This window comes from Trichosurus vulpecula, chromosome 6 (genome assembly GCF_011100635.1).
Source record: "Trichosurus vulpecula isolate mTriVul1 chromosome 6, mTriVul1.pri, whole genome shotgun sequence".
NCBI lineage: Eukaryota > Metazoa > Chordata > Mammalia > Diprotodontia > Phalangeridae > Trichosurus > Trichosurus vulpecula.
This window is the reverse complement of record NC_050578.1, coordinates 21,114,512-21,141,821: the sequence shown is the minus strand read 5'-3', so window position 1 is coordinate 21,141,821 and position 27,310 is coordinate 21,114,512.

The following is a 27,310-nucleotide window of genomic DNA, read 5'->3' as shown; positions in this document are numbered from 1 at the left end:
CACTCCTACCCCTCAGTGTACTAGTGGCTTCTAACTCTCTCAAATCTGCTCAGATTCACTTTTTTAGAACTGTCTGACAGAATTTTTGAGACAGCTCCAGTAGTTCCTTCCTTTCAGAGTGCCATCTTGGCTCCACAGTCCCCCTTCATGCTTTCTTGATGAAAAGACCAAAGCTGATCAGAAAATTGGACTTTCAAATAAAAGAATCAAGATAAACATGCAAAAGAAAACAGGAAAGAGAAACCATAAGGGGCTTATTAAAGTTGAACTTTTTACATTCCTCCATAGAAAGATGGTATTTGTAACCCATGAGAACTTTCTCAGTATTATGGTATATATATATATATATATATATATATATATATATATATATATATATATATATATGTGTGTGTGTGTGTGTGTGTGTGTGTGTGTAGAGAGAGAGGGCACAGGGTAAGTTAAATACGAAGTGATGATATCTTAAAAATGAAATTAAGGGGTGGGAGAGTAATATATTGGGAGGAGGAGAAATGGAGAGACAGAGTGGGGTAAATTATATTACATAAAAGAGGCAAGAAAAAGCTGTTATAATGGAAGGGAAGAGGAGGAAGGTGAAAGAGAATGAATGAACTTACTCTCATCATATTTGGCTTAAGGAAGGAATAACATACACACTCAAATGGGTATCCTACCCTTCAAGAAAGTAGGGGGCAAGGGAATAAAAGGGGTGGAATGACAGAAGTCATAAGCAATCAATTTTGAAAAGGGACAAGGTGAAAGAATAAAACTGAATAAATTTAGGACGGGATAAGGTGGAGGGAAATATAGTTTGTCTTTAACACATGACAGTTACCGAAGTGTTTTGCATAACAATATATGTATACGTTATTGTAATGACAAGCACAGTGGGACATTTTTTTGTCTTTTTTTGGGGAATGCTTCTCAGCACTAAGGCAATAAAGTGCCTTTGAATGTGTCTTATCTTTGTAGGAAGGCCTGCGCCAATTTGCTAGTTGGCTCACAAGAGTTGTGAAATCCTTGAGAGGTGTGAAACCCTCGGAAAGTGTGAAGCACTCTGACCCTGAAGAAGTGTATATGCACTCCAAATTTAAAGTTTTGTTTGAGGGTTCACTCATTTTAAGAGTGTTGTTGTGGAGACTCTGTGTAGACATTAAGGAGTGCCTGGATTTGAAAACCCAGGTGCTGGTGCTTCTCTCTGGTAACTATGTATGTATTATGATTTGTTCAGACAAATAAAAGCCTGCCTGTTGGTCTCTTTGTAATTTCTGTTTGTGTTTGCTCTGAAGTTCAATGTGCTGATTTTTCCCCCTGAACTAAGTGGAGTGTATGTATGTTTAATTAAAATAAGATTGTTCACCCCTTAAAATTGCTTTAGAAAAGAAGTTCAAAGGACCCGTGCTAGCAGCTGTCCTGTGCGCTCTTGTTGTTGGTCTTGTTGTTAGTCTTTCACCTCCACAGCAGCTGCTAGCAACATTGTTGTTATATGTATATCGAATTGCTTAGCTTCTCAAGGGGGAGGGGTGGAAAGGGAAGAAGGGAGAGAATTTGGAACTCAAAGGTCTAAAAACAAATGTTAAAATCTGTTTTTAAATGCAACTGGGAAATTAGATATACAGGAAAGGGGGTATAGAAATCTCTCTTGCCCTACAAGAGAGTAAGGGGAAAGGGAATGGAGGGTGAGGTGATAGAAGAGAGGGAGAAAGGGGCAATCAGACTACATGTCATCTTGGAGTGGGGGGAAGGGAGAGATGGAGAGAAAATGTGTCACTCAAAATCTTGTGGAAATGAATGTTGAAAACTAAAAGTGAATTAATTAATTTAAAAAAAATAAAATAAAACCAAGAATCACCTACCTAGCAAAACTTAGTATACTCTTTCAGGGGGTAAAAATGGACATTCCATGAAAGCGAGGACTTTTAGGCACTCTTGATGAAAGGACCAGATATGGACAGAAAATTAGACTTTCAAATGCAAAACTCAAGTGAAACATGAAGAGGTAAACAAGAAAGAGAAAACATAAGGGACTTATTAAAGTTGAGCTGCTTGTATTCCTACATGGAATGATGGTATTTTTAACACATGATACCTTTCTCAGTATTAGGGTAGTTAGGATGAATATAAATACACACACATACACATATACATACATACATACAACATACATATACAAATACATATATTTATATATGCATATGTATTCACAGAGGGCACAGGGTGAGTTGAATATGAAGGAATGATATCTAAAAATAAAATAAGGGGTGAGAGAAGAATGTACTTAGAGAAAAAGAAAAGGAGAGGTAGAATAGGGTAAATTATGTCACATAAAGGAGGCAAGAAAAAAGTTTTACTGTGGAGCAGCAGAGGGGGGAGGTGAGAGGGAATGAGTGAATCTTACTCTCATTGGATTTGGCTTAAGGAGGGATAACATATACCCACAATTCAGTGTGGAAATCTATCTTACTCTACAGTATATTTGGGGGGAAGGAGATAAGAGAGAGGGGAATGATAGAAGGGTGGTCAGATTGGGGTAAGTGTAATCAGAAGCAAACACTTTTAAGGAGAGAGAGGGCCAAAAGAAAGAAGAGAATAAGTAGGGTTGAGATAGGATGGAAAGAAATGTAATTAGTCTTTCAAAACATGACTATTATTTAAATGACTACACCTGACTACACATGTATAACCTATATTGAATTGCTTGCCTTCTCAATGAGGATGGGTGGGGAGGAAGGAGGGGAGAGAACTTGGAACTCAATGTTTTAAAAATAATGTTAAAATTGTTTTTCCATGCAACTGGGAAATAAGATATACAGGCAACGAGGAATAGAAATCTATCTTGCCCTACAGGAAAATAGAAAGGAAGGGGATAAGAGAAGGGGTGATAGAAGGAAGGACAGACTGGGGGAAGGGGCAATGAGAATACATGCCATTTTGGGCTGTGGAGAGGGGAGAGATGAGGAAAAATTTGGAACTCAAAATCTTGTGGAAGAGAATGTTGAAAAATAAAAATTAATTAACAAATAATAGTTATTCAGAACATTTTATATGATTATAGATAAATTTCATTATTTTGTTTGAGATCCCTGTCCAAATCCTTGATCATTTATCAATTGGGGAATGACTTGTATTCTTATAAACTTGACTCAGTTCTCCATGTATTTGAGAAATTAGGCCTTTGTCAGAGGCACTTGCTGTAAAAAAAAATAATAATAATCCCTGCTGTTTTCTTTTGTGCTTTTAATCTTGGCTGCATTGGTTTTGTTTGTGCATAATCAAAATTATGGATAACAAAAATTGTTCCTCTTACATTTAAAACAAAAGAAAACCAATCATATTAAAATATAATTATTTAAAACAAACAAACAAATAAAAAGAATTAGTGAACTTTAGATTAAAGACTCCTACCTCATTGCTGGAGATACTTTGATGAATCTGCCATGGCATCTATATGTTTAATCCTTCCAATGAGATAGATCACAACTAGCCTACATCATACCATCTTTTGGGAATCTTGTTTGTGTTCTTCTTTAAGTGCTGCACTGGGGAAGTAAACAGAGATCTGGAGACCTTACACTAGATAAACCTCCTAAAAGTTAATTTATACCAGTGAAGTACATGAAATAGACTATCCTTCAATCTTGCTTTATGGCTATCTCACTTTCTTATCCATTGCAGTCTTAATAATCCACTGCTTCAGTTCTTCAGAAACTGTTACTCCATGACTCAAAACCATTCTGTATCAGCAGAAGAATATTGTTGTAACTTCAGTGGATTTTTTTATGATTTTGATGTGTTGATAGGAGATATTTTAATTTAAGTACTACCTTTAAGGTGTCATTATGCTCTATCATTTTTTTTTAATTTTTCACCAACAAATACAAAGCATAGTGGCATCTTATATTCTTTACATCTTTCAAAAAATTAGATGCTAGTTAATTAGAGATGAAATTTTAAAAAGTGAGGATTTGTGTTAGAAGTCTGGATCTATCATTTAACTACTTAGGTGACTTGTAAAAGTCACTTAACATCTCTAGGCGTCAAATTCTTCATTTCCCAAAAGAAATGCATTTATCTAAACAACATTTAAGGTTCCTTCCAGTATTAAATATATAACCTGTAGGTTGTCTGCCATAAAATATTACTTGTAAAAGTATTTCTATTGCCTCCTCATAATTTCATCAAAGATATATCCAATGCATGTGCAGATTATTGTCATATTTTGTAGAGACGTGAAAACAGACATGAGTTGATAATTGTAGGTATTTTCTGGATCCCTTCCCTCCCACTAATAACTATATTGTTGTTGCTCAATCATTGCAGTCATTAGACTCTTCATAACCCAATTTTGGGTTTTCTTGGCAAAGATACTAGACTGCTTTGCCATAGATGAGGAAACTGAAGGAAAATGGGTTAAGTCACTGGTCCAGGGTCGCACAGCTAGTAAGTATCTGAAAAGGTGCTTGAACTCATGTTTTCCTGACTCCTGGCTCAGTACACGATGGAGTACAATACATAACTTCCACCAATAATTAAGTACTCGATTCTTTTTTTAAAAAAAATCGGAAACGTTCTCTCTCTTTTCTATCTCAAGAACCAATTCTTCAACATCCTTGAAACCATAGTGCTTCTACCTTGCCCCTCCTTTGCCTGTAACTGGTCTAGCCTCATCTTTATTTTTCCCCTGGAATTTCAATATATTAATGCATTGTATTAAGATTTGTGATATTTGCATCAAATATTTGTGTCTCAAGTGTCACTGATGTTAAAAAAAATATTGTAACAGAAATATTTACAGAAGTTTTCCTTAAAAAAAATTGTTTTCTTCTTCCCATTCCATCCTTATATGTCACTGGGATGATCTGGCCTCTCTTGGCCTCCTTACAAGCTTTCTATAAAATTGTTTTCCCTTCCACTGGTCCTTTGTGTTTTATGTATGATATTCTTCCTATTTTTCTACCCATTTCTTCTGTAAGATGTGATAAAAAAGTTTAAACTTTACAATGTTTTTGCCCTTAGTTGACATATTTCTGTGCTTAGCCAAGAGAACAAATATTTTATGATTGAGGTGTTTATATGGTCTTTTTCACCCACTACAGAAATTGATTTACATTACATAAATTTTCCTAGAAAATATTTTTGTTGATATCTATCTGGTCTTTATCCTTTTCTCATTTCCCCCCAGTGCCAATACTTCATTGAAATAGGCTAAGGCATAGTTTCCTCAAGTGTGGGTCATACTTCTCATTTTTATTATTTCTTCTAGTTTAGTATTGATTTTGATCTTCCTCTAATTTAAGAAAGTTAGGGGAATATAGCTGACAGAAAACTGGCTTTAAAACCAGGAAGACCTATATTCAGTTCTCACTTCTGAGAAATTCTAGCTGAGAGACTCTGGGCAAGTCACTTAATCATTCATTGCTCTGGGAAGTTCTCTGAGAAGCTGAGAGGCAGAGTAGAGCATTAGACATGAAGACAGGGAGAATTGCTTTGAATCCTGCTCTGATGTGTAATAGATTGATAACCCAAGGCAAATCACTTACCCTCTATCAGTCTCAGTTTTATTATCTATAAAATGGGAATAATAATACTTATAGCTTTGCTGTAAGAATCAAATAAGATGGGCTAGAGGCAGAGACAGATACAGATGGAGACATAGAAATGGAAGCAGAAACAGAGAGACGTGGAGATAGGGAGAAAGAGACTGATGGTGATGGAGAAAGAGATATAAGTAGATGTGAAGGTGGAGATAAAGATAGATGGAGATGGAGACAGAGCTAGATAGAAAGATATGATATAGAGACGGATATTGATGAAGATATAGATATCTAGATATAGGTAGATAGATAGATGGATAGACAGAATACCAATAATTCATTACAAAAATGAAATTTAAAAAATCAGCACCTATAATGCTGTCATCTTGATCTTTGTATATACCCAGTCTAGCTTCATCTTCATTTCTTTTCTTGGCATTTCAATTGCATTCACAATTGTGACCTTTGAGTCTAATATTAAGGAGTCAGACACAAGTGAACAGCATAAGCTACAATTATTTCCATGATGGGCTTTAACAAAATTAATCTACAGACTTAAAGTTGAAAAATAGAGAATTTCTATGTACAAAGTAGAATACTCCTCATGACTCTCCCCCGCCCCCGCCTCCAGATGGATATAAGACCATAAACCTCTACTATGTACATCATATGCATATATATTAAAGTCAACATACTTTATTCAAAGCTGTCTTGCTTATCTGTGCTTCATTAACTTTCTTCTATTTTTGTGAATTTTCTTTTAAATGTTTCAGTCTCATTTTTTAAAAAATGATACTCTTTCAGAAATGCTTATATACATCATTTTAAAATGAAAAGATTAATTGGTGCATGATTTTATGTTTCTTGTTGGTTTACTATCGGCATTAAAACCAACTTGGCCAACTTTCTTATTTAGTTCTCCAAAGAGAATTTGTGAGTCATATTCCCAATTTGCTCCAACTTCCACTTAGGAGTTAATACCTTAAGCAATGCATGGTTCCCACTTTTACAGAATATAAAATCTAGTAAAGATGACTAAGATATAGCAACATCTACCCATTTTCCCCAGAAATAATTAACTCAAATTAACACTTAGTAATTCCATATTCTTTAGATTAATGACTCAACCTTTTTAAAAACAAAAAGTCCACAGAAAATTTTCCAAAAACACTCTTTGCAAAAGAAACTTAATTAAATCTTACTGAGGAAAAGACTTGACTGTGAGATCCTCTAGAGCAGGCACTAATCTTTTGGAAGGGGTTACAGGAAACAGGATTAGAGAATGTCGCTGTTGGAAGTGACCTGTAAGTCTACTCCCTCCAACTTATTCCTGAACAGTAAGCCCTAGTAAAACATATGGGACAGACTATTCCACTTTGGGATAGTTTTAATTGTTAAAAGTTTTTGCTTACATCAAGACTACATTTATCTATTTGAGCTTTCGTTCATTACTCTTCTTTAATAATATCTAACATTTACTCAGAATTTTAAGGTTTGTAAAACACTTTACACGTATCTCATTTTATTGCTATAACAACTATGTAAGGAAGGTGCTATGATTATCTTCATTGCCCAAATAAGGAAAGTGAGACTGACAGAATTTAAAAGATTTGCCCGTGATCACACTGCTAGCAAGTGTCTGAGGCCATACTTGAACTCGGGTCTTCCTGACTCCATGTCTGGCACTCTCTCCACAGGTAGATACTGTTCTGACTTCTCAGGCCTATGATTCTAATGATTCTTTCAGATGACAATCTTTGAGATGCACAATGACAGCTAAACTCCCCATCTAAGGCTTTCTTTCTTCTGCTTAAATAGTCTTACCTCTTTCAAACTATGCTGACATTTCATAATATATAGCCCTCCATTGTTTTAGTTATTCAGATATAGAAAACAACAAAACATTCACCATTATTTTATTCAACTTTATTACCCTTCCTCTTTTCCTTCCCCCAAATTATATTTGTCAAAATGGAAAACGATTTCTTTAAAATTCGCCTTCTACTTCTTTATTTGACAATGTTCAGGTACAAATACCTTCAAAAATCTAGGGTTTGCTCAAAAGTTGAACAGCACAAAAGCAGCAAAAATGTAGGGCTTTTCAAATCAATAAACTGGACAAATCAGCCTGTAAAAATGTGCTCATTACCCAAAAACACTGCCTCGAAAAAATATTCAATTCCACATGCTCATAAAGAAACAAAATAAGATCATTGAAACTTAAGCATTTAAAGTGAAAGCAATTTTTGTAAATGGCATTCATGCTGTTTATCTCTATCCTGATCATGTTGGCTTCTGTTCCAATATTTAAATCTATTTTTTCTGTTATACACACATGATTAAACCACAATCCAGCATAGCAGTGCTGTAATGGCCCTATTGCTTTAAATATAAGACATATGATAAAATCAATCCACATGACACATACAAGTTAGTCTAAATGATCTTGTTGGAAGGAAGTCAAGTAAGTGGTGGGGAGAGGTGATAGTGGAGGGGAGAAAATAATTCTTAAAGTACTTCACTATTTCAAAGCCTCTGGAGGCTATTTGAATGCATTTTACTCTGTGTTTTCATGATTTTTGAATGAGCTTTTTGTTGTTAGTAGGAAGTCAAGTTTATTTTAGAAGTCAGTGGTAGTTTTGTTTCCAGCATTCTATTTCTTAATAATCCAAAGAGTAGTTGTAAATTGTATCGCATAATAAATCTGGTTTATTATTCACTACAATCACATATTTCCCTTTTGGAGAGGCATTTATAGGATAAGAAGACATTAATGGGAAAATTATAATTATGAAAATTAAATAACTTGTATTTAACAAGGCAGCTTAATATTTACAAAATAATAATGTTCATCTCAAATCTTTAGATAGATGTACTTACATCTGGATAAATCTTTCATGTTTCTAAACTAATTGTCCTAGAATAAGAACATGAATAGCTACTACAAAGCTTTTGCCCATTCCTGTATGTCAATATATCAAGGGCCTTTGCTTCTATGCCTATAGGAACTCCTGGTGTGCAAATGCTCTTTACCAACAATGATCAAAAACCACCTGTAGCAGATAGCTTTAGGAAGTTTCCTCAGCCACTGTGGTAAATGATTTGTTCATGCTGACATAGTTAAGTGTCAAAAGAGGAATTTGAACCCAAATCATCCTCACTTCAAGTCTGACTCTCTATCCATTGACATATTGTCTCTCTGTTGCTTCTAGACTGTGACTTGTAGGTTCTGTTGCTATTTTTAATTAATTTGCATTTCATTCCATGGAGTTCAGAGTTAAATAGCCCTGGAACAAGTTGTTATTCCACTATTATTTTCTTATATCCAATGCTTCATAGAGCAGGGAGAGAAAATAACAACTTTTTAGTAGACTAGAAGTATTAGAATTAAGCTCAATCCTCTGTAGACCCGTTGAAAATATCATCAGTGTCAAGGTAATGACAGGACAATAAGGATGCTTTGTCTCTCGTACTGCTCCACGATGATGTTGATCTCCTCTGCCAGGTCTCTTTATGTTGCAATCCTCACATCCCATGTAGCTTGTAGATTATGAGTATCTGGTGTGGTTATGCCATGTTAAAAATATTCTTATGAATTAATACTCTATCTGGGTGATTCATGGTCAACATTTTGGTTTGTCATAGTGCTCCTTTTTTAAAATGATAAGAGTGATTTAATAATAACAATAGAAACCGCAACTCACTGTCTAGAAACCCCTCAGAGGCAATATGACAGAATGGATAGAACGTAGGAAGTCAGGAAGACACTTAACTGTATCACTATTGGAGACACTATGAGTTTCAGAGAACTCCGTAAGACTGTTATAGATGAACTGAAATCTGTGTTGGTAGAAGCCATTGACACAGGAATTTCCTTAGTTACAGAATCAAAGTTCCCTAATATATTGACTTGTACATGTATGGCAAATTCTATGTAATTAATATTCATGCTGTTATTTTAGGGCAATTTAGCATAGCTGTATCTGAGATTTATTTAGACATGTTTATCTCCTCTGTCTAAAGATGCAATGTGAACATTTTGATCTTGTAAATGCTGCTATTTTATTAAATATAAAATTAATTACTTTTTAACAATTATTATTTTCCCATTAATACTACCCTGCCCTAAAAGCACCTTTCCAAATGGTAAATTAATGATTGCAGTAAATAATAAATCAGATTTATTATGTAATACAATTCATAATTAGAAAAATATCCTTAGAGTTATTAGAAAACAAGATTCTGACAACAAAACTCTATTATATGCGACAGAAACTTTCTCTTTCTACTAAAGTAAAGGTTGTGGAAGGCTAGATGATCCAGTAGAAACAGCACAGAGCTTGGAATCAGGAAGACCCATATTTTATTCTGTCTCAGGTGTGTACTAGCTTGGTAATCCTGGGTAAGTCACCTATTCTCTGTGTACCTCTTTCCTCATTTTAGCAGATGGAGATAATAATAGAATCTACCTCACACCATTTTGGAGAGGATTAAAATAGTTGACATTTTTAATACTTTGCAAACCTGAAAGTGCTACATAAATATTAGTGATCACTATGGTGGTTGTTGTTGTTTGTCCTTCCTTCTTGAAGAGGACCAATAACATCAGGAAGGTGATGTCATTGCAAGTGAATTGGATTAAAGTGAGGCAGGGCTGTTAAAAGTCACCAGCGTCACTATCACCTAGTTGCCGTTCTATTTACCAGCAGGTAAATAGGCTTGCTCATGTATACTACTATGGAGGGAGCTGGAGGGAGCTAGGCTGTGCAGTGGTTAGAGCACTGTGCCTAGAGTAAAGAAGCCATGAGCTCAAATCTGGAACCAGTCACTTATTAGACAAGTGACCCTGGTCAATCACTTAATTTTTTTGGCTTCATTTTCCTCAACTGTAATGGGGATAAAAATAGTCTCTTCCTCAAAGGATTGTTGTAAAGATCAAATGAGATAATATTTATAAAAGGCACTTAGAACAGTGCCTGAAACATAGTAGTTTATGCTTATTCCCCTCCCTGCTTGAATTGAAGACTGTTCTCTATATGTAAAGAATCAGAATCACAACAGGGAAAATACTATTTTTCCATGTAATCAATAATAATCAATCTGAATATTCATTAGGTAGGAAATCTAGAGGTAAAGTGGCCAAGATCATGACAGTGACTCAGTATATAATGTTGTTTCATATACAGTAGATGTGGCTGAAAATTGACTCAATAGAAGGAATAGGTTTAAAATGATACAGTAATGTTTAGTCAAATATATATCTGTGTATGTGCATTTTTAATTTTTTTCTTTATCCTCCCTTTTATTTGTCTAGTTAGAGGTTATTAGAAATGCAATACAGAGAGATGTGCCAACCAGGGTACTTTTAACAAAGGTTTTCAAATGAAGAAACTGATGTAGTTCAGACTTTGGGTTGAACCTAGCTACATTAGACTGTGAGAACACCTTGGCATCCAATCAACTTGAGTTCCTCTGCCAAACTGGAAAACCAATTTTTCAACTGGTGAATGGCTCATTTAAAAAAAATTAATTTGGCTCATTTCTGTAAACAGTTGAGAAATGAGGACTTTTTCAAAGATACTTGTAAAAAATGCATAGCACTTCAGTGTCTGTGGTAACTTCTATAAAAATGCAATTTCCTTGATTATCTCTTTTAATTAGAACAATTTTGTTTTTGTTTTGTCTGAGATCATGATTGCTACCTTGATCTTTTTACTTCCGCCTAAGTATATTCAATTCTGCTCTAGTACTTCAATTTAGCTCTATGCAACTTTCTGTTTCAAGTGCATCTCTTGTAAACCACATATTGTAGGATTCCAATTTTTATTTATTCTTCCCTGTTTGAACCAATTCTGAAGAGAGTGAGGTTCAAGTATTGCCCATCACCCCCTCATTTTCCACTCCACTGTAAAAGCTTTTCCTTTCATGCCTCCGTTATGTGAAAATTTTTTCTCCATTCTAAAATCCACCCCTTTCTCGCTTCTCCCAATGCATCCCTCTTTCTCAGATCTTTCTTTATTTTCCCACTGGAGATCTTTCAAACATAATGGAATTACATGCATTCCTTCAGTTTATGTAAACTCCTTTTAATTGGCCTAATGATGATAAAGTTCTTATGAGTTACCTAGATCATTTTCCCATATAAGAATATAGGCAATTTAATCTTGTTGAGTTCCTTATGTTTGCTTTTTTGTGCTTTTCCTGAGTCTTGTATTTGAAAGTCAAATTTTCTACTCAGTGCCAATCTTTTTATCAAGAATGATTGAATATCCATTTTCCCCCTGAAGGATTATACTCAGTTATGTTAGGTAGGTTACTCTTACTTATAATCCTAGCTCCTTTGCTTTCCAAGCCCTGTGATCCTTTAACTTATAAGCTGCCAAATCTTGTGTGATTATGACTGTGGAACCACAATATTTGAAACATTTCTTTCTGGTGCTTCCAATATTTTGTCCTGGACCTAGGAGCACTAAAATTTGGCTATAATATTACTAGAAGTTTTCATTTTGGGATCTCTTTCAGGAGGTGATTGGTAGCAGCTTTCAATTTCTATTTTACCATCCGTATCTAAGATATCAGGACAGTTTTGCCTAAGAAATTCTCAAAATATGATGTTGGCCCTTTCTTAAAATATAAATTTTGGGTAGTTCCATAATTTTCAAACTATGTTTCCTCAATCAATTTTCCAGGTCGGTTGTTTTTCCAATGAAATATTTCACATTTTCTTCTATTTTTTTCATATTTTTTCATTTTTTTCTTGATGAGTCATGAAATCATTAGCTACCACTTGGTCAATTCTAATTTTAAGGAACTATCTGCTTCTGGGAACTTTTGTATTTCTTTTTCTATTTGGCTAATTCTGCTTTTAAAGAAGATCTTTTCTTCATTGAATTTTTGTACTTCCTTTTCTATATGGACAAGGAGTACTTTTCTTATGAATTTTTGTGCCTTTTTTTTTACTAGAAAGTTATTTTTGTTTTTTAAGATATTATTTTCTTCAGTTTTTTTCCCTTTTTTGACCAAGCTTCTAATTCTCTTTTCCATATACTTCTTGCATCCCTTTCATTTTTCCCTATTTTTTTCTCTACCACTCTTCTCTCTTTAACTCTTTCAGGAACTCTTATTTGGCTTTTGCCTAATTCCCATTTTTTGATGCTTTTGTTGTAGCTGTTTTTGCGTTATTGATTTCTGAGTTTGTATCTTGGTCTTCCTTGTCACTGTAGTAGCTTTTTATGATCAAGTACTTTTGTTGCTGCTTTCTCATTTTCCTAGTCTATCTCTTTACTTGGAACTTCATATTAAAGTTTGGCTCTGTTCACCTGGGTGTGGAAAGACACAGTTCCTAGTTTCAGGCTTTTTTGTGCTCCTGTTTTCAGAGCTGGCCATGAAAGTCTGCAAGTTTCCAGTCCTTCATAGGTGGTATGATCCAGGGAGAAGTATGGTCATTGCTCCTCTAGTCTTCACTATGGTCTTCACATAGTAAGGCCCTCTGCTCCCCAGCAGCCACAAGTACTAGCACTCTTCTTAGTCCTGGAATTGCAATTAGGTCCCCCCAGTTCCCTGCTTCTGCAAATGCTTGCAATTTCTTTTTTGGCCCTGGAACTGTGACCAGGGCCCCTGCTTTCTTGTAACTGATCCCAAGCACTCCTCTCAATCCTGGAAATGTGATGATCCAGATATGTATATAAGCAATACATTTAGCAATCAGTAGCAGCTGCACTGCACCCAGTTCCAACAAGAGATCCCTATAATCCTTTTCTGACCAGTTATCTGACCCTCTTACCATCTCTTAGCTAAGAACTCCCAAAGCTGCTGTTGCTGCTATGGCCTTAGTTGCTGCTATTCTGTGTGTGTGTGTGTGTGTCTGTGTGTCTGTGTGTATGTGTGTGTGTGTGTTGCATGTGTTTGTGCTTGTGTGTTGTTGTGTATGTTTGTGCTTCAGTTAGTCCTTTTCTCCAGTGTCACACACACATCTCCTATAAACATTCTAAGTATTTTATGCTGGAAAAACATCTCACCCTGATTTTTTTTGACTCTGCCATTCCAAAATTTTTATTTTAGGCATTATTTTAAAATTGTTTGAAAGGGAATGTTGTTTCACTCCCTCTTATCTACCATCTTGTCTCAGCCCTTGCTTGTTATGCTTGTTATATGAAAATTATCATGGGCTTCTTGGATATTCTGTGGTCCAAATCTTCTTACCCCATGACCTTTTGTTAACTTGGATGATTTCTTCACACTGACCAATCTGCTTATTTTCTTTTTTGTCCTTGTCCTTTCCATCACAAGCTGTTTAGGAGACATTCATCTACCATAGACCAACCTCCTACTTGCCTTTCCTCACATTCTTTCAAAGTGCACCTTGCATTCTTATCAAGATCCTGAGATTTGGATTCTAGTCCTGACACTGTCATTAGCTAGCTGTGAATTGCTGGTCAAATTAAATAATCCCATTCATTGTCAGTGACCAGAACAGTGCCATATAGAAGCAGTAGTATAAAAGATCAACATGTAATCTCAATATTAGGAAGCCCTTAGTTGAATATGTAAATTCTGATACATACTAGATAAGAGATTTTAAGAGAGTCAATTCCTCTGTACCTGTGAAATAGTTAAGACTTAAGAACCTACCCCTTTAAAAATGATTGAATTAAATGAGATTTTCTCCATGTTCCCTACTAGTTCTTTAGTCATTATTTTCTCATTTTTGTACCATGTGGTTTCTCACTTTACTTCATTCAAGTTCAAGTCATGCCTTTGTTAAATACTGGCTATGTGATCTTGGAAAATTAGATAACCAACAATCTGATAGGAGGTTGCACAAATCTGTTCCATTATAAAGAGTTTCTTCAAATTGAATTTCAATACCAAAGAAATTACTTCTTCAGTATCCCTGTCAAAATAAATAAATAAAAATTAAAAAGAGGGACATGAAGATTGTATTTAAATGATGTGTGTATTCACAACCCAATATTTTCTCTGAACATACAAAAGAATTCCACTATAATTTACATACAATCTTTTGATAATTTTGCAGCAGATAATAAAATAACATTTACATAATTCTAAAAATTCCAAGGGAAATTACCTTTAAAGTTTTCCTTTTGTTTATTTAAAAAGTTGGCATGTTTCATTATATATCTTGTAAGTAGACCTCAGAGTGACTAGTATTACCCATTTAAGTTTTACAATAAGCTCCTTCTGTTTTAGAAATCATATTAGACAATTTAATAGCTTATGTTAAATTATTCTTTGAAATATTCATTTTGATGCAAATTAAATGTAAATATTAGCTAAAGTGGCAAGAACATACTGAAGAGCCTATATATATATATTACTTAAAACCGACTTTTGAAGAAGAAATATTACTCAAACTGCAGCAGATTTCAAACATTGACTCTAATACAGCAGACTCCTCATTTTTCCAATAAGCATCATAGTTAGCCATGAATATATCTGGACCATGCCATTCTTCCCTATGGTGAGAGATTTGAATCACTGGTAAAAGATTATGCACAAATGTGAGACCAAATCTGAAGACATGCCATTACCTGCTAATCTCCAACTATATGGAAAACTATAAGAAAAGAAGGAAACCCTGGACCATCATATCAAAGCTGCTGTACATTCCTTAAAACTTTTCCTGCTTCTTCCCTTGCCACTCTCTCATAGAGCATACTGGAATGCTCAGAAATGTTGAATTGTTATACTCCTGAAAGCTCTAGGAAGATAGGAAAATTACTTATTGGCTATAGGTAAAATCTCTTTTTTTTTCTTTCAGGTGCATAGCTTTAGATAAGTTCTGTCACACTTCTTTTCATTGCTAACACTCCAGATATTCATTTTTGTTGTACTATTCAGGTGAACTTCTCTGTCACTCCTCCCCCAAATCGTATTACTACCATCGTACCTCCTCATTAATAGATTTTTTTCTGTGTGTTTCTCCACTAAAGTAAGGCCTGACTTTTCAGGAAGCTTCTGGTGAAAGCCCCTACCTTACCCTGAGATATTTATATATTTTCTACCTGCTCCCACATCTCAAACCCAGGTCTAAACTATTTCTGTACTACCAGTTAACACCAGTGTCCTCTTCGTTATTTGAAATCAAATAACTCTCACACATCGTATTCCTTGTGTGACCCAATGCAATTGGGTACAGGTACACTGTTCCCCTCCTGGTTGTGCCTCTGACTTTCCAAAATTCAACAGCTTACCTCTACTTCAGTCTCACCCTGAACATTCCCTTAGTGCCTGGTACCAGCTTACCCTTTAACATCCATCTTCTATGCCTGCCTTCTTCTTTTTCTGGTAAATTTCTCCTAGGTCCTCTAATTCCAGCCAACCTTCATTTCCCTCTGGGCTTTGCTTCTGACTTTCAAACAAAATATATCCAAGTGGCGACCTTCATTTTCTCCTATTGTGCCTTCCCTCTCCCCATTCCCACCTTTTCAGTTCACTTTTTTGAATTTTCTTCCCCTTTTTGGCTATTAGATTAATGAGGATAGAGAATAACTTCCTTTTTGGTTGTTTCTGTATTAGTTAGCATAGTGCCTGGCAGATATTACATACTTAATAAATATTTGTTTACTTGCTTTGCCTTGCTGAATTATAACCACTGCTGCTGTGCATTTTCTGAAAAATACTCTACTTGAAGGTAAGAAATGTGGAATGGAGTATGCATTTCCCGGGCCTTATTTGCTATATCATCATATTCAGCTGTCAGGTTGAATAGGTAAATGATTCTGAGTAACCATCACTGGGACAGTCATCTTACTAGTGAGTATATGTGATCTAACCACATCTTTTGAGCTGATTTCAGCAAAGGTGCATAATTTATGCCTTACTTCTCTTCTGTCTGGTTTAAATCTCTGACTGGAACAGGGCCTGCTTAGTTTTACAGAATTACACTGAGAATGCTCTTCCCCTGATCTTAGAGCATAGCCTCTGTATTTCTCAAATATCTGCTGGATAGTAATTTGATATCCTCATATATGACTGGATTGTTCGGATGTCAAATATAAGATAATTCTACCATACTTTGACCTATTGCAAAAGCAGCAGGGCAGCTATTCAATTTTTTAGGGTTTTTTGTGGGGGAGGAGTTGGGGGAGAATTCTTTCTCCTTGGTCACTGGACTCTGGATGGCAAACTGTCATGTGAAGGACCAGTATTACCATGGGTAATCTTCTGGAGGTGAACTCAGAATTTTGCCATAAATGGCAGCCCCCTATATCATATGTGCAATTGAATTCTCTGTGACTTGGCAATAATATTTAGAAATTACCTAGAATTTTGGGGTATAGAAGGTAACTCTATAAATAGGCTCAAATAACATATTCATAAGTTATGAATCTATGTTATAAAATATCCATATAATCTAAAGATAGAGAAGGATGTGTCCTGGAAATGTACAATTACTAATAACAAAACTATTGTAGGAGTTTAGAAGAGTTGCAGTAGATGGCTACTTTTGCTTGTATCTCCTCATAAAGTGAAATTTATTTCAGTCCTTCCCAATGCAATGACATCATGTTCTCAATCTGGCAACCCATAATATCCAAGAGGCCCCACTAGGTACATGCTCTGGCATAGGAAGAAGGCATCTATAAGGAGATCAATTTTTTTCTTGTTCATTTTAAATTCAATTTTTACTTTCAGATCAGTTATAAAACTCCCTCCCGGTGGTAGCCTCACACCTCTAGGACCACATTAATTGGCAATCAATAACTACATAGTTTCTTTCTATGGGATTAACTGGCATAAATAGTAGACAATGGATAGTTTCATTTTTTTAACATTTAGTTTCTCTTGTTTCATCACAATGCTTTGCATGCAGACCTGCTCCAAGGCTCTTTCCCTATGTTCCTATCTAAAAACAAAACAAAACACAAACACAAACACTAAGAAAGAAACAGTGTTGTCAGGATTGGTGTAACAAAAATAACAACATTATAGAAACAGATCCATGATATAGGCTTCTTTCAAGAAAAGACGGCACCCCCCACCTTTTTTTTTCCACTTGATCTAGCCTCCTTTTACAAAAATAAAGTAGTATAAAGTGCCAATGAAATTTCGCAGATCCTAGAAAATGCTTATAATTTCACTCTATAAGAGGTTCAGAGTGCCTTGTAACTTGCATTTTCAGACAAAATCCAGGAAGGTTACCTAGGGCTCATGAAAGAAAATTTTTCCCCTAAAGTGCATCAAAGGCCAGGGGATTACAAATACATTGATGTTTCTGTTGTGTGGGAGACACTTCTTTACTTACCTTCTGAAAATATTGAAATGTCACTTAATTAAACCAAAGGCTTTTTTAAATTTTATTTATTTTCTTCTCAACTTAAGAAATAAAACAAGCATTTCCATATTGTAGAATAAAAAAAAATAGATGATTGCACATGAAACTGAAAATTCATTAAGTACCACTTGCTATTCTTTTTAAATACATAATAAAGTTGTCATGTAATTCTTCCCCTCCCCTTTTTTTCTTCCCTCTTGACCACCCTAGAGATGGCTACCATGAGAGACAGATGTGGATATATATGTAAAACAATTCTATACATATTTCATTTATCAGCTCTTTCTCCGAATGCAGATAGTGTCTTCCTTCATATGTCCTTTGTAGTTAATTTGGGTATTTATAATGGTCAGGTAAGATCAGGTATGAAAAAAGACACACATGTCACCAGTATTATTCAAAATTTATTGGAAATCCTAGCAATAGCGAGAAGAGAAGAAACAGAAAGAACAAGAATAAGGAGTAAAGAAATAAAATTATCTTTTTTTTGCAGATGATGTCTTGATATATTTGGAAAATCCCCAAAACTCATCTGAAAATGACAATTAATAACTTTAACAAAGTACCAGGAAATAAAGTAAATCCACACAAATCATCAACATTTCTATATATCCCAAATAAAACCCTGCAAGAAGATATGGTAAGGGATACCCCATTTAAAATAAAACTCGGGACAATATAAGATATCTGGGAGTATCCCTGCCAAACAAATCTAGGAACTACATGAACAAAATTATGTGTGAGTATACATATATAGATATAGATAAAGATATAGATATAGATATAGACATAGACATAGATATACATGTAGGTATAGATAACGATATAGAGATAGAGATATGTATATATGTACATACACACACACACACACATATATATATATATGTATATGTGCATTGGTTATACAAATCAATGTAAATGGTATTTAAATAATTGGAGAAATATTAATTAAGTTCATGGGCAGTCAGGGCCAATAAAATTAAAATGACACTTTTGCCTAAACTAATTTATATATTCAATTCCATCTCAATTAAATTTCCAAAAAATATTTTACTGAATTAGAAAAAAAAAGCAAAATACATTTGAGAAAAAAAAGAATTATTCAAAAAGATTAACAAGGATGTCATTAGTAAAATATTGGGTCATTGGCCAGCCCAAATCATTTACCAACCCCTTGGTCATTTTATCCTTGTTCCTACTTCTCACAAAATTGCAAGGCATACAGCGGTCAATCAATCAACCATACTATCAACCAGCACTTATTAAACATTCACTATGTTCCAGGCACTGTAGTAGGTATTAGGAACAGAGATACAGAAATAAAAAAAGCTTCTGTCTTCAAAGGGTTTACATTTTCTTAGCAGAAACAGCATGTGCATAGATAAATAAATACAAAATGTATAAAGAGTAATGGGGAGAAGGGACCAGAAGTGAAAGGAAGAATGACCACTTCTAGGAGTTAGCACCTGAGTTGGGCTTTGAAAGGATATAAGGATAAAGTCTAATTATAATATATATGTAAATGTACATATATATATACATATATATGTATATATACATATACACACATATATACATATAAACATACACACATATAATTATATATACATATATTACATTATATATTATATAATGACATGACATAACATGATGTGATGTGACATAACATGACATGACACAACATTACACAATATAACATAACATAACACGACAATATAATATGATATAACACAATACAATATGATACAGTGTAATATAAGGTAATACAATACATTACAATACAACGTAATATAAGGTAATACAATACAATACAATACAATATAATATGACACAATATAATACAATACAATACGGTACAATATAATATCATATATCGCATCATATCACATGATATAATATAATATAATATAATATAATATAATATAATATAATATAATATAATATAATATAATATAATATAATATAATATAATATAATATAATATAATATAATACAATACAATACAATACAATACAATACAATACAATATAATATAATAGAACACAACACAATACAATATAACATAATACAATGTAATATATTATAATGTAATATATAGAACTTCGTACATTTCCCACAATGATGGAAATGAAGAGTAGGAGGTGCCATGTTCAGGTCATCATTTCCATGAGCCCCTTTAATAATTTATGCCAAATTTGGGAGGGATAATAATGATGGGCTCCCTATCTATTTCATAATTAACATGGTTTGATGAAAGCATTCTTTATATTTTCCTGAATTTGTGAACCCAAGCCTTTCCTCTCTCATTCACTCAGCAGATAAATCTGCCCAGACAGTGGTAATATACTGAGAAGACAGTTTTCAGGGCAGTTTTACTCTTGATGCAGAAGAAATTGATTGACTGGCTTCCTCTTTCCATATGCCTAATAATTCCCAGTTTACCAAGCCTATCTGGGTCCTTTCATTGTGCTTAGTGCTCCCAGTGAAGTGTCTGGGGTGGATTTTCATCCCAGGATATCGTTCCTTCAGAAATTTATACTGAGTATCTATGTCCCATTTTATAAGAAGCAACTAAGTGGCACAATGCATACTCTGAGGCCTGTAGTTAGGAAGATTTATCTTCAAATATGCCTCAGATATTGCTAGTTCTGTGCCCCTGGGCAAATCTCTTGATTGTTTGCCTCTTTTCCTCATCTGTAATGTGAAATGGAGAGGGAAAGGGAAAACTATTCCACTATCTTTTCCAAGTAAACCCCAAATGGGGATACAAGGAGTCAGACATGACTGAAATGACTTAACAACAACAACACGTTCCATTTGATATTGATCATTGTGCTATCATAATCATGACAAATCCCAGGCAAATTTGTATAGGTAATTTTGATAACTATTTTTCCTTCTGCCAAGATCTATTGCCAAGCAAGACAAAAGGCTCTGCACCACCCATTCTGCCTCAAAGTGTTTTTCTTTTCATTTATATTTTTTATTTAATACATTTAGTTTTCAGCATTGATTTTCACAAGAGTTTGAATTACAAATTTTCTCCCCATTTCTACCCTCCCCCCCACTCCAAGATGGCATATATTCTGGTTGCCCTATTCCCCAGTCAGCCCTCCCTTCTGTCACCCAACTGGCCTCCCATCCCCTTTTCCCTTCCTTTCCTGTAGGGCAACATACATTTCTACGCCCCATTGCCTGTGTATCCTATTTTTCTAGTTGCATGCAAAAACTGTTTTTTTTTTTTGTTTTTGAACATCTGTTTTTAAAACTTTGAGTTCCAAATTCTCTCCCCTCTTCCCTTCCCACACACCCTCCCTAAGAAGTCAAGCAATTCAACATAGGCCACATGTGTATCATTACGTATAACCCTTCCACAATACTCATGTTGTGAAAGACTAACTATGTTTTGCTCCTTCCCAGCCCATCCCCCTTTATTGAATTTTCTCCCTTGACCCTGTCCCCTTTAGAAAGTGTTTGCTTTTCATTACCTCCACCCCCATCTGCCCTCCCTTCTATCATCCCCCCCCTTTTTTATCTTCTTCCTCCTTTTATCCTGTGGGGTAAGTTACCCAATTGAGTATGTATGGTATTCCCTCCTCATGTCAAATCTGATGAGAGCAAGATTCACTCATTCCCTCTCACCTGACTTCTCTTGCCTTCCTACAGAACTGCTTTTTCTTGACAGTTTTATGCGAGATAATTTACCCCATTCTATCTCTCCCTATCTCCCTCTCTCAATGTATTCCTCTCTCATTCCTTAATTTGATTTTATTTATTTTAGATATCTTCTCTTCATCTTCACCTCACCCTGTGCCCTCTCTCTCTCTCTCTCTCTCTCTCTCTCTCTCTCTCTCTCTCTCTGTTCATCTTTAGTAAGTCCCTCACAATTTCTTTTTCTTGATCACCTTTTCATGATTCTCTTGATTCTTGTGTTTGAAAGTCAGATTTTCTATTCCGCTCTGGTCTTTTCACTGAGAAAGCTAGAAAGTCCTTCATTTTATGGAAAATCCATAATTTGCCTTGGAGCATGATACTCAGTTTTGCTGGGTAGGTGATTCTTGGTCTTAATCCTAGCTCCATTGACCTCTGGAATATTGTATTCCAAGCCCTTCGATCTCTGAATGTAGAAGCTGCCAGATCTTGGATTATTCGGATTGGGTTTCCACAATACTCTAATTGTTTCTTTCTGGCTGCTTGCAGTATTTTCTGCTTCATCTGGGAGCTATGGAATTTGGTGACAATATTCCTAGGAGATTTCTTTTTGGGATCTATTTGAGGAGCCAAGCTGTGGATTCTTTCAATTTCTAATTTTCCCTGTGGCTCTAGAGTATCAGGGCAATTCTCCTTGATAATTTCTTGAAAGATGATATCTAGGCTCTTGTTTTGATCATGGCTTTCAAGTAGTCCAATAATTTTTAAAGTATCTCTCCTGGATCTATTTTCCAGCTCAGTCATTTTTCAAATGAGATATTGCACATTGTCTTCCATTTTTTCATTCCTTTGGTTCTGTTTTATAATATCTTGATTTCTCATAAAGTCACTAGCTTCCACTTGCTCCAATCTAATTTTTAAGGTAGTATTTTCTTCAGTGGTCTTTTGTACCTCCTTTTCCATTTGGCTAATTCTGCCTTTCAAGGCATTCTTCTCCTCATTGGCTTTTTGGAACTCTTTTGCCATTTGAGTTAGTCTGTTTGTGTTAGTGTATTTTTCAGCATTTTTTTGGGTCTCCTTTAGCAAGTCATTGACTTGCTTTTCATGTTTTTCTTGCATCCTTCTCATTTCTCTTCCCAATGTTTCCTCTACTTCTCTAACTTGCTTTTCCAAATCCTTTTTGAGCTCTTCCATGGCCTGAGACCAGTTCATGTTTCTCTTGGACGCTTTTGTTGTAGGCTCTATGGCTTTGTTGACTTCTTCTGGCTGTATGTTTTAATCTTCTTTGTCACAAAAGAAGGATTTCAGAGTCTGAGACTGAAACTGGGTGTGTTTTCGCTGCCTGGCCATATTCCCAACCAACTAACTTGACCCTTGAGTTTTTCAGCGGGACATGACTGCTTGTTAACTAAAGAGTTCTATGTTCCACACTTGGGGGGATGTGCCAGCTCTGCCACACCAGAACTCCTCCTTCCCCAAAAACCCCCAACCCGGACTGGGCTTAGATCTTCATCAGTTTATGCACTCCTGCTCTAATCTGCCACTTAATTCCTCCCACCAGGTGGGCCTGGGGCTGGAAGCAACTGCAGATGTACTTCTGTAGCTGCCCCACCTCTGCTATCCCCAGGGCGGTAGCCAAACTTTGAACTCCTTCTACTCCCACAGCTTTTCCCACTAACTTTGTCTGTTGTCTTTGGTGTTTGTGGGTTGAGAAGTCTGGTAACTGCTGCAGCTCACTGATTCAGGGCGCTAGGGCACACTCTGCCCGGCTTCTGGTCTGCTTGGTCTGCTCGGCCCATGATGGGCTCTGCTCTGCTCCACTCCACTCCCAGTTCTGTGTGGGATAAACCCCACACAGAGACCATCCAGGCTGTCCTGGGCTGGAGCCTTGTTTCCCTCTGCTCTTTTGTGAGTTCTGCAGTTTTAGAATTGGTTCAGAGCCATTTTTATAGGTTTTTGGAGAGACTAGGCAGGGAGCTCATGGTAGTCCCTGCTTTTTAGCTACCATCTTGGCTTCTCAAAGTGTTTTTCAACATAACCTTATATTCAAAGTTTTTCACTCAACAGATAGACACTTCACCTTTTCTTAAATGAGGGCAATATAAATCTCTTGGGCTTGGGAATCAGATCTTTATTCTTCTTGTGTATAATTCTTGTTGACCTAACAAATTTCCACTGAGAGCTGGGAAATAGTGTGCAGCTGCATGGTACACTGAGGCAGAATATAGACCAGGAAGACCTAAATTTAAATTTAAATACTCTCTCAGCCACTTAAACTGTATTACTTACCTTCATAGGTTACTTAACCTCTTCTGTAAAAAGGTGAGGAAGAACTTTAATAGCTTCTATGATATTTTCTAGCTTTAAATCTATAATCATATGATCTTTATTCCCCAAATTAACCTTCTGATTTTTTTAATTTTATTTAATATTTTTAGTTTTGAACATTGATTTCCACAGGATCTTGAGTAAAATATTTTCTCCTCATTTCTACCCTCTTCCCCTGCCCTAAGATGGCATAAATTCTGATTGCCCATTTCCAGTCTATCCTCCCTACTATCACCCTACTCTCTTCCCCCATCCTCTTCCTCACTTTCTCATAGGGCAAAATAGATTTCTATACCCCATTGCCTGGATATCTTATTTCCCAGTTGCGTGCAAAACAACTTTTTTAAAAAATTTGGTTTTAGAATTTTGAGTTCCAAATCCTCCCCCTTCTTCTTTCTCCACCCACCCTCTTTGAGAAGGCCAGAAATTCAACATAGGTCACACATGTAACGTTATGCAAAACACTTCCATAATATTCATGTTGTGAAAGACTAACTATAGTTCCCTCCATCCTATCCTGTCCCCCTTTATTTAAATTTTTCCCTTGACTCTGTCCCTTTTAAAAAGTGTTTGCTTTTGACTACATCCTCCCCCTATCTGCCCTCCCATATATCACCCCCCCCCTCCCTTATCACCTTTCCTCCTACTTTCCTGTAGGGGGATATACCCAGTTGAGTGTGTATGTTATTCTCTCCTTAAGTCAAATCTGATGAGAGCAAGATTCACTCATTCCCTTTCACCTGCCTCCTCTTCCTTTCCATTAAAACTGCTTTTTCTTGCCACTTTTATGTAAGATAATTTACCCCATCCTATCTCTCTCTTTCTCCTTCTACCAACATATTCCTCTCTCACCCCTTAATTTTATTCATTTTAGATAACATCACCTCATATTCAACTCAATCTGTGTCTTCTGCCTATATATGTATATACATGTATACATATATGTATATACATATATATGTAAATTCCCTTCAACTACCCTAATAATAAGAAAGGTCTCATGAGTTAAAAATATCATCTTTCCATATAAGAATGTAAACAAAATTGTTCAACTTTATTAAGTCCTGTATGATTTCTCTTTCTTGTTCACTTTTCCATGCTTCTCTTGATTCTTGTATTTGAAAGTCAAATTTCATATTCAGCTCTGCTCTTTTCAACAAGAATGGTTGAAAGCCTTCTATTTTATTGAAAATCCATATTTTGCCCTGCAGTATTATATTCAGTTTTACTGGGTAGGTGATTCTTGGTTCTAATCCTAGCTCCATTGACCTCCAGAATATCATATTTCAAGTATTTTAAACCCTTAATGTAGAAGCTGCTAGATCTTGTGTTATCCTGATTGTGCTTCCACAATATTCAAATTGTTCCTTTCTAGCTGCTTGTAATATTTTCTCCTTGACCTGGGAACTCTGATATTTGGCTACAGTATTCTTAGGAGTTTTCTTCTGGTGAGCTTTTTCAGGAGGAAATCACTGTATTCTTCTAATTTCTATTTTACTATCTGGTTCTAGAATATAAGGGCAGTTTTCATTGATAATTTCTTGAAAGATGATGTCTAGGCTCTTTTTTTGACCATGGCTTTCAGGCAGTCTAATAATTTTTAAATTGTCTCTCCTGGATCTTTTCTCCAAGTTAGTGGTTTTTCCAATGAGATATTTCACATTGCCTTCCCTTTTTATTTGATTTTTTTGGTTCTGTTTCATAATTTCTTGATTTCTCATAAAATCACTAGGTTCCACTTGCTCCATTCTAATTTTTAAGACAGAATTTTCTTCAGTGGTCTTTTGGACCTCTTTTTCCATTTGGTTAATTCTGCCTTTTGAGGCATTCTTCTCCTCATTGGCTTTTTGGAGGTCTTTTGCCATTTGGGTTAATCTATTTTTTAAGGTGTTATTTTCTTCCATATTTTTTGGGTCTCCTTTAGCAGTCTGTTGACTCATTTTTCATGATTTTCTTGCATCACTCTCATTTCTCTTCCCAATTGTTCCTCTACTTCTCTTACTTGATTTTCCAAATGCTTTCCAATTTGTATTTTTGTTGGAGGCTTTTGATGTAGGATCTTTTTCTTTATTGACTTTTTCTGGCTGTTTGTTTTGATCTTCTTTGTCATGAAAGAAAGATTCTATAGTCTGAATCCTTTTACACTGCTTGCTCATTTACCCATCCAATTAGCTGACTTTGGAGCTTTTTGTCAGGGTATGACTGTTTTCAAAGTAGAAAGTGCTTTGTCCCAAGCTTCAGGGGTTTTGTGCCGCTATTTTCAGAGCTACTTCTATTTTGACATGATATGATGCTCCTCTCCTGGCCTGTGCTCTGGTCTGCTAATGCAGGCACTCCTTTCTGCTGGTTAAGTACCAAGAGGACTCCCTCTCAACAGCCACAACAAAGGTCTGCCACATCAGTACCCCTCCTCCCCCAAGAAGCACCAACTAGAACTGTGACCCAGATCAAAGCAAGGCAAAGCAAGAGAACCTTGTCTCAGTGCCATCAAAGTGATCCCTATGCTCCTGCTGTGATCAGCCGTGTGATATCCCATACCATGTGGCCCTGGGTCTCCTGAAGCCATCGCCATTGCTGCTGCTGCTGTTGCTATTGCTTGTGCTGCTACAGCAGCCACCTCTGCTGCCATAGGGCTGTGGCCAGACTATTCACTTTTCTCACTCAGATGAGTAGTTTTCCCACTCACCTGTTCACTGTCTTTGGCATTTGTGGGTTGAGAAGTCTAATAACTGCCACAGCTCAGTGATTCAGGGCCCTGAGGCCTGCTCTGCCTGGTCTACTCTAGCCTGGTCTGTTCTGGCATGGCCCAGGTTAGGCTGCTCCCAGCACAGTGTGATAGTCCCTTCCCAGGGACCATTCAGGCCCTCTTGGACTGGAGATTTGTTTCCTTCTGTTGTTTCATGGGTTTTGTACTTCTAGAATTTGTTTAGATTCATTTTTACAGGTATTTGGAGGGATTTGGGGGAGAGTTTAAGTGAGTCCCTGTTGTCAATCTTTTGTCTTGGCTCTGCCCCCCTAACTTTACAAATTTGACTCCTATGAATACCTTTAACTGAGCATTTCAAACTCATTCCTGTTTGGATTCCTATTTCCTGACTCTGACCTGGTTCTTTACAGTTTCATTGATTTTACCTACACCAAGCAAGCCAATTTGGTTCCCTTCACCTAAAAACAACAGTGAAAACAATGATGACAATAACAACCAACTGCAGTTGGAATGTCCTAAAAACACTCCATGACATTAATCTTAAGTCCTCTGATCTTTTCCCTGCTGCCTTTTCTCTCTAATTTTCCAAGTACTTTAATTCTTCTCATAATCTATCACTAAGCTATATAGTTAGAAAAATTAGTCTAGCTAAATCCTATGGTCCCACGGACTCTGCTAATTGATTCTTGAGCTCATTGTTCAACCCTCTCCTGGAAAATCTCATTCTTTCCATACTAAAATACCTCAAAGCCTACAAAAGGTATTCAATTAGCATTCTATTCCCCTGCCTTA